Source organism: Tupaia chinensis, unplaced genomic scaffold (assembly GCF_000334495.1).
Source record: "Tupaia chinensis unplaced genomic scaffold, TupChi_1.0 Scaffold000704_1, whole genome shotgun sequence".
Taxonomy (NCBI): domain Eukaryota; kingdom Metazoa; phylum Chordata; class Mammalia; order Scandentia; family Tupaiidae; genus Tupaia; species Tupaia belangeri.
Window position 1 is genome coordinate 2,816,036 of NW_006160227.1, and position 8,835 is coordinate 2,824,870.

General features: G+C 53.9%; 1 protein-coding gene across 1 annotated transcript in view; it reads right to left on the minus strand.

Annotated features, from left to right (window-relative positions):
* FAM194C (family with sequence similarity 149 member C) overlaps positions 1-8,835 on the minus strand; it is a 105,061-nt gene that overhangs the window by 95,073 nt on the left and 1,153 nt on the right. Inside the window, exon 2 of the mRNA XM_006160679.2 lies at positions 362-418. The gene's annotated coding sequence lies outside the window, so the exon portion shown is untranslated. The remainder of the gene's footprint in view (positions 1-361; positions 419-8,835) is intronic.

The window sequence follows — 8,835 nt, forward strand, 5'->3', positions numbered from 1 at the left end:
AGGCGCTAGGCGGATCTGCCCATGTCAGGGAAGGGCCTCCAGCTGTAAAGAGGCAGAGCGCCCTGAGAGGGGACCCGGGCCACGGTTCTCACCTGCGGCGAAGTCGGGGAGACAGAACGCACAGGGCCAGGCGGCCCTGCCAGGTCACAGACCAGCAGGAGGGGAAGACCCGGACATTCTCCACGGGTGCTCCCCCTCGCTTATCTCCCCAGAGACACTGTCCGAGGACCAACGTCCGAGAGCCACTCTGGCAAGGACTTAGTGACGGTCCCAGAGAAGCTCCAGGCTCCGTCACACTGAGGCCCTACGGTGGGACAGGTGGAGTGGAAGTCTTAGGGAGGGGAGAAAGGGTCCATCTCACCTTTTGCAGTTAGAGAGCTGAGAGTGGAAGACCTGCTTGGTGTCTCTTGATAAAAACCTGCATAGAGAAAAGGAAAAAAGACATCTCTGGACCAGCAGTTGGCGTAATGGCTATGTCGCTGGATTCCCATGTAGTCAACCGTGGTTCGAGTCCTGGACCCGGTGGCTTAAACTCACGCCGGGCGCATGTGCGTGCGTGCCCAAGATCCCGAGAGGAGAATGGAGGAGAAGGGATTGCGGCATGGCCATCCCCCTGGGGGGTTATTTCTCACTGTCTGTCTCTCTGTCTCTCTCTGTCTTTCTGGTGAGCGCACGCGCCCTATAGCAAAAACCTCTCCAAAAACAAACAAAAGTCATCGCACTGGCTCACTTTCTGCAGAGCGGTGGTCCGGAAGCTCCTGGTTGAATTAAGGATAAGCACGGAATGTTCCAGCCTGTATCGGGCTGTCGGAAACGTCATGATGCACTTTTGCATAGAAAAACAGAAAAAAACGCGTCATGACCTTTCCAACAACCCCATATATCCAAGGGCAGACGAGAAAGCAAGCGGAGGCTGCATTTTCACAGTTCAGTAACTCGGAAAACGGGCCGTGTGTCACCGGATCTAAGATGTCGTTGATTGAAAGACGCAGCCTCTTACAAGGAAAACAAGGAATGTAAGATGCCATTGATACAATTTCAGAGGTGACAGAGCGTGACAAACGTGTCCCTAACATCAGGAGACCGTAATAAATATTTCCCCACTTTAACACTACGGTGAGTTTTAACTCTGACATATTTCTAAATTGCATTTTACTCTTACCTGCTTCCTTTCTACCACGGTCAGACCACTGGCTGAAGAGAGGTCTGATTCTGGCAGAAAATCAGAAGCAATCAACATTTTTCCCCCCCATAGGGCTTGTGCACTTGCGGGGGGGACACGGACAGAGACAGCGAGGGGAAAGTGAGAAATCGCTCCCCAGGGAGGACGGCCACACTGTACTCTTTTCTCCTCCATTCTCCTTCTGGGATCTCGGCCACACAGGCACGTGCACCTCTGATGTGAATTTCAAGTCACTGAGTCTGGGACTCGAACTGTGGTCAGCCATGAGTCCCGCGATGTAACCACCACGCCCTCTGCTGGCCCCTTTTTAATTTCTTTCGACTTCTGCCATAGGGTGCATGTACTTGCCAGAGAGACAGAGAGGGAGAAAGTGAGACCCAGACTCAGGGGGGATGGCCACACCGCAATCCTTTCTCCTCCATTCTCTTGTCGGGATTTTGGGCATGCACGCACACACGCCTGGTGTGAGTTTCATGCCCCGGGGTCCGGGACTTGAAGCACGGTATTTATTGCCTATTTATTATTTTTTAATTTGCTATAGGTCACATGTGCTCATCAGAGAGAGAGGAAAAGCAAGCAAGCAAGTCGCCAGGTCCAGGATTCGAACCGTGGTCAGCCATGTTGGAATCCAGCACCTTAACCACCACGCCACCTTCCAGCCCCCCTAAGAACAACTCAATGAGCACAAAGCTGGCTAGAACAACTAGCAAAGATACTTCTAGGGTTTTGTTACCAGCTCTGAAAGTTTCTCTGGTTATAGTGAACCCCATAACAACACACTTCGGTAAAATATCAATCTACAATGCATTTACGAAAATGTGAAATCGCTTCTTGATCTCATGCTCCACAGAAACGATCTCTTTCTTTTCATGCCGTAGGGACTTTGTGAGATTATGAGCCCCTGGAAAAGAGACTCAAGAACCCCGAACGCGTAGGCGAGGTGCACCTGAGGGTAGCTTAGAGCGGAGGGGGTCAGACCCCTCTGCTGCTGCGGCCTTTTCCTGCATCCCCCTGCAGTGCTGGCAAGTTGTCCCCACTGTCTAACTCCAGTGGCCCCACCTGGTGCACTCGCCAGGGAAGTCAGCTGTGAGAACAGAGGAGGCCTCGCAGGCTGGTGTCTCCCGCCCACGCTGGTCAGTTACCAGCCGCCCACTGTCTCTGCCACCCCCTCGGTCCTGCCCACCACGCCCACCCCATCCCATCTCGTCCACCAGCAATCCTCTAGCTCCCTCTGGATCCACCCCTCCTTGGCTCTCCTGGTGCACAGTGTCTACACCGCAGGTGCCTGGCCACCAGCCAGAGCACCTGCCCTGCGGGGGAGAAGGTCACTCACTCCCACCCCGGGTGAAGAGTCTGAGCTCTGGAGCAGGGGCTCCCACGTGCAGACTCTTGGAGCAGAGGTTCTCCGACACCGCACCAAGACTTCTCCAAGGCATTTGAGCTGCCCCTGCCCGTCCATCCCTCACGCAATCTCCCCAGAACAAGAGTCCCACAGAGCAGACCCTTCTAACATGCTGCTGGTTTGCAGATGGAGTGATTCTGAGTCTGTTTGCTGACCCCGGGGCATCTCCATGCCTCAGCTTGGCGGGCTCTGGAAACAGATTCGTTTTTGAGATGGTAAGTCTACCGAACAAAGAACCCACTGAGAATCTTGGTCATCCGGGCAAATAGCCAGAGGGATCTGACCTTGACCTTGCAGGGGCAGCCTTTTTTAAACTGGAGCTCAAACGAAAAGATGATGACTAATTCAATCCTTGAAATGTTAACTGGTTTGGGAACTTCTTCCCTCTTGCCGACCTCCCCGACCAGTTCCTTTCGATTGAGATTAATGTTTAAGACATGTTTTAAAACAATCAGATAAAAATTGATATTTAAAACAGCTTTATTGAGATTTAATTCACATACCACATAATTCACCCTTTCTTTTTTTTTTTTTTTGAGAGGTTTTTGCTATAAGGTGCGTGCACTCGCCAGACAGACAGAGAGACAGAGAGACAGAAAGCGAGAAATCACCCCCCAGGGGGGATGGTCACGCCGCAATCCCTTCTCCTCCATTCTCCTCTCGGGATCTTAGGCATGCATGCACACGCACCCGGCGTGAGTTTTAAGCCACCGGGTCCAGGACTCAAACCACGGTCGACTACATGGGAGTCCAGTGACATAGCCATGACGCTAACTGCTGGTTCCCACAACTCACCCTTTCTAACACATGTAAAAGGTACTTCAAAAAAAAAGTTCTGGGGAACCAGCAGTTAGCGTAATGGCTATGTCGCTGGACTCCCACGTAGCCGACCGCGGTTCGTGTCCCCGACCCGGTGGCTTAAAACTCATGCTGGGCACGTGTGTGTGCCCAAGATCCCGAGAACGCACGCACACGCGCCCGGCGTGAGTTTTAAGCCACCGGGTCCGGGACTCAAACCACAGTCGACTACATGGGAGTCCAGTGACATAGCCATGACGCCATCTGCTGGTCCCCACAATTCACCCTTTCTAACACATGTAAAAGGTACTTCAAAAAAAAAGTTTTGGAAAAATGTAATTAATGTGTAATCATTGCAAAATAAAAGCCAGAATGGAAATCCAGGCAGTTTCTTCGTAACACACACTTTCGTGAGCGTTTGGAAGACCCCTTCGGACAGTGGTTTCTGGTGTATTTCAGAGTCGCACAATCAACATCACTAACCTGATTTCAGGATGTTTTCATTCAGCCCCAGAAGACACCTACTGGCGGTCACTCGGTGTTGTCCCGCGCCCCGGGCAGCCATGGATCCGGTGTCGGTTTGTCTGTGCCGGACCACTCACGTGAACGGCGCCATACAGTGTGTGGCCTTCTGTGACTGCGACTCCCTGCGTTCCCTCGGTGTGATGCTTTCGAGATCCATCCAGGTCGTAGCAAACCCGGGCACCCCCTTCCTCCTTAGGATGGAGGAACGCCCCCTGACACAGCCACGCTGGAACTCGTGGCTCCATTCACTTACGAGGGACCTTTCAGTCGTTCCGACTCTCTCTGGCCATTACGAATAATGCCGTGGTGAGCATTCCTCCAAGTGTCTGTGTGGTTTCATTTTCTCAGGTCCTTACTGACCAGTGGGATTACTCGGTGGTGGAGTAAATGCAGAAGCTACCAGCCCCGGCTACACCGCCAGCGACGTCAGGAGTCCTCCAACTCTTCCGTGTCCTCGCTCACCCGTATTCCTCCAGGGCTGTCCCAGCAGGGGTGAGGTGATCTGCTTTTCATTTTCCTAACGACCCGTGATGGTGGTATCTTATCTATACGTACTGATCTTTTTTTCAGAAAAATTACTTAATTTTATTTACCTACTGATCATGTTTTTTTAAAGATTTATTTAATTTTTATTTATTATTATTTTTAAAATTTCCTATAGGGCACGTGTGCTCACCAGGGAGAGGAAAATGAAAAGGCAAGCCGCCAGGTCTGGGACCCGAACTGCGGTTGGCCATGTGGGAGTCCAGCACCCCAACCACTACGCCATCTCCTGGCCCCTTACTGGCCATTTTTACATCTTCTGCAGAGGAATATCAGTTCCGTTCTAAAAGCCTTTTTTTTGGTTTTTGGTTTTCGGTATAGGACACCTGCACTCACCAGAGAGTGGCATTCCCTTGTGCGGATGGCCACACCGCAATCCCTTCTCCTCCATTCTCCTCTCAGGACTTAGGGCACGCACGCACACGTGCCTGGCATGTTTTTCAAGTTGCTGGGTCCAGAACTCGAACCGCACTCAGCCACGTGGGATCCAGCACCTTAACCTCCATGCCACCTGCTGGTGCTGGTCCTTAAAAGAGGCTTTTAAAATAAATCTTTTTTTTTTTAAGCTACTCTTTCATGAGAGACAGATAAACACCCTCAGCAGGGCCTCGTGCCATGACCCGTCCCCACAAGCCTTCCCGGCCAGCCAGGATCACAGGCACATGCACCCGGGGTGTCCAGGCTGACCAGGGACTCACACTCACGGCCGTCCCCGTGGACCCAGCATTGTTTAAGCAGTGTGACACTGCTGTACCAACAGGCCAGCCCAGAAATGTCATGAAATGTTATCGGGTTTTTTTTTTTTTAGAATTATTTAATTTTATTTATTCATTCATTTATTTTTAAATTTGAGGAGAGAGAGAGAGTTGTAAAGGAAGCCACCAGGTCCAGAACTCCGGTTGGGCACATGGGAGCATCCAGCGCCTTAACCATCATGTCACCTGCTGGTCGCCCAGAACTGTTATTTATTTATTTATTTAAAGTCAGAGGTTTTTGCTATAGGGCGCGTGCACTCGCCAGACAGACAGAGAGAGACAGAGACAGAAAGCGAGAAATCACCCCCCAAGGGGGATGGTCACGCCGCAATCCCTTTTCCTCCACTCTCCTCTCAGGATCTTGGGCACACACGCACACGCGCCGGCGTGAGTTTTAAGCCACCGGGTCCGGGACGCGAACCGCGGTCGACTACATGGGAGTCCAGCGACATAGCCATTACGCTAACTGCTGGTTCCCATGTGGTTCGAGTCTTGAACCTGGTGGCTTGCTTTCTCATCTTCCTTCCCTCTTTCTCACTCTGTCCCTCTCTGGTCAAATTAGAATAAATAAATAAAGTTAAATAAAATAACTCTTTAAAAAAATAAGTAAAAAGAAAGGTTCGGAGGACATTAAGGATCTCGGTGGGCCTGAGGGCTTGGGCTCTCTGGGAGCAGCAGGTGGACCTGAACAGGCGGCCCAGAAGCAGATCGTTCTCTGCCGCTCGTGCGGAAGGCCTCACGTGTGCCCCTGGTCCTGGCAGTCAGAGGGTAGCATCGTTCTCTCCTCTCCCAGTCTCCGCAGTGCGAGGCCCAGCGCTGCCACATGCCGGAAACGGGAACAGCTGTGCACTGAAGCCCGCCAGGCAGCCGACGGGCCCCGTGTAGGTGGCTGTAGGCACAGCTTCAAGACGCAGTTCCCAGAGAAATGGGGCACGCCGCACGGGACATTCACAAGCACGTAAGAGACCACCCGGGCTTGCCCCCTTCACCCCACGACCTGTAGCTCCAGGTCAGGCCCCAGGACAGAGTCGAGGCCCACAGAGGCCCTGCCCCAGGGGCACCCACGGTAGGGCACAGGGAGTCCGCTCACAAACGCCTGCTGCTGGGTGCTGCTGGCAGGCAGAACGGAAGCCCCGAGGGACCATGTCTGGGTGGCTGGGCGCGCAGGCTCGAGTGTCCCGAGGTGTGTTCAAGCTGTGACCTGGAGCCTGGCACTCGGTCTGTGGGATTTCCCCAGGGGCCACCGGTGGCCACCAGTTCCCACTCCAGGACTGCGAGGTGAGTGGGGTGTGGGGCTGGCACATGCCCGGCCCAGAGTCGAGTGTGCGGATGTTGAGGAGGAAGACAGAAGGTCGTTACTCAACGTGGTGGTCCGAGGTGGTGCACAGGGAGAGCCCCCACACCACCCAAGGAGGGAAGGCCGAGCGTTCCGGGCCCAGGCACACCTGGGGCCCAGGCTGGAGGCTCACACAGCAACGCACTCGGGGAATGTAGGTGTCTAGATACTGCTAAGGTTGGCGGGGCAGGTGGGGCCGGCGGGAGAGCCAGAGCCCGGCCTGGCCTCTGCAGGTGACGGCAAAGCAGGGAACTGCAAGCAGAGGAGGCAGGCGCCTTGTGGGGTGCCCCCTCAGCACTGCAGCGTGGTGGGGAGCATGGGAAACAGAGTGCGTGAGATGGACAGCTTTCCTGGAGGCTGACCCAAGGAGGGTGCGTGTGCTCGCTCGAAAGACAGAGAGCAGAGACAGAGAGACAGAGACAGAAAGTGAGAAATCACCCCAGGGGGGATGGCCACACCACAATCCCTTCTCCTCCATTCTCCTCTCGGGATCTTGGGCACGCACGCACACACACCCGGTGTGAGTTTAAGCCACTGAGGCTGGGACTTGGACCACAGTTGACTACGTGGGAATCCAGCTACATAGCCATTATGCTAACTGCTGGTCTCCAAATTTTTTTTTTTTTACAATTATTTTAACTTCTTATTTGTTTGTTTAAATTTGACCAGAGTGGGACAGAGTGAGCAAAAGAGAGAGGGAAGTGAGAAAGCAAGCTGCCAGGTCCGGGCCTCGAACCACGGTCAGCCATGCCCATCGCCCTTAACCACCACGCCACTTGTTGGCCCCTGCATTTTTTTAAAGGATGTTTCTAGCCTGAGGTGCACCTGGAGGACTACTTAACAGGACAGGGGAGCTGACAGGAGTACCGAGTGCAGCCCAGCAGAGCAGGGGAAGCAGAGAAGCTCTAACGGGCATCGGAAAAGCCAGGGTCCCCGACCAGCAGGAGGCCAGGGGGAGCTCAGGTGGATACCGGAGCTGAGTGCCCTTTACCGGCGCAGATCCGGACAGGTCCACAGCTCTGCCCTTCAAATCAGCAGGAGCCGCAGCTCGGGCCCGGGCCCCCGTCTTAGCTATCGCGTCTACTTTCTGGCTCTCTCTGGTTTTGCTAAGCACAAGCAGCTGTCTGTGTGTGCCTGGTCTGTGAGACGGCTCAGCCGTGGGTGAGGACAGGTCTGAGAACGGGCCCTCGCCCGATGCTCGCAAGCAGCGGAGGTGGGACTAGGGAATGAACAGAGGCCGTCCTCCATGTGGCGTGCTGCGCGGAACAGCGCAGGGGACAGACGCTTGGGCTCTCTGAGCTGAGACAGAAAAGCCGGCTCCGCTAGGGATCGAGGGGGGCCTTGGAGCGAGCAGTCAGGACAGGGCACGCACGACGAGGCTGAACTACACGGCTGCTCAGGAGGCCATGCGTCCTGCACCCGGACTCACTTAGAAACCGCTTGCATCCTCCGCCAGAGAGATTTACTGGAATACTGAAGGGCCCTTACTGAGATGGGTCCCCTGACGAGCCCCATCAAGGAACATAAAAGCGGCCATCCCTCTGAGCCGGTGACTTCACTCTGACAGATGCCCGAGGGGAGTCGCAAGAGGCAGAGGGGAGGCACTTGTCTAAAGATCACCGTTTGATAAACCAAACAAAAACAAGCCTGTAGCCACTTCCGTGCTACAGTGAAAAAACGTGAGCCATCCTGGAAGTGAGTAACAAGCGTGCATCTTCATTCCATGAATTAATCTGAGCAATTAAAAATAACTGAGCAGCTCAAATGTTAGATGAGCAGAAGAAAGAAAACGCGGATGGTGTGCGTATTACCACACCTGCCGTGAAAAATCCATGGAGAGGGACCAGCAGTTAGTGTAAAGGCTATGTCGCTGGACTCCCATGTAGTTGACCGTTGTTCGAGTCCCGGACCCAGTGGCTTAAACTCAGGCCGGGTGCATGTGTGTGCATGCCCAAGATCCCGAGTGGAGAATGGAGGAGAAGGGATTGCGGCGTGGCCATGCCCCCTGGGGGGTGATTTCTCGCTTTCTGTCTCTCTCTCTCTGTCTGTCTGGTGAGCGCACGCACCCTATAGCAAAAACCTCTCAAAAAAAAAAAATCAACAATCCATGGAGATTGTAAACTGAAGCAGGGATATAAAGGCGTTCTTCAGGTAATTTCTGGGAAGAGGGCACTGCAAACACAGCAGCGCTCTGGGGCAGCCGTGACCTGGGAGACCTGGGCTGGGAGCAGGGCCCACCGTATCTCCCGTTCTCAGAAGCTGCCGAGGGGCCAGGCAGCGGTGCAGCAGAACA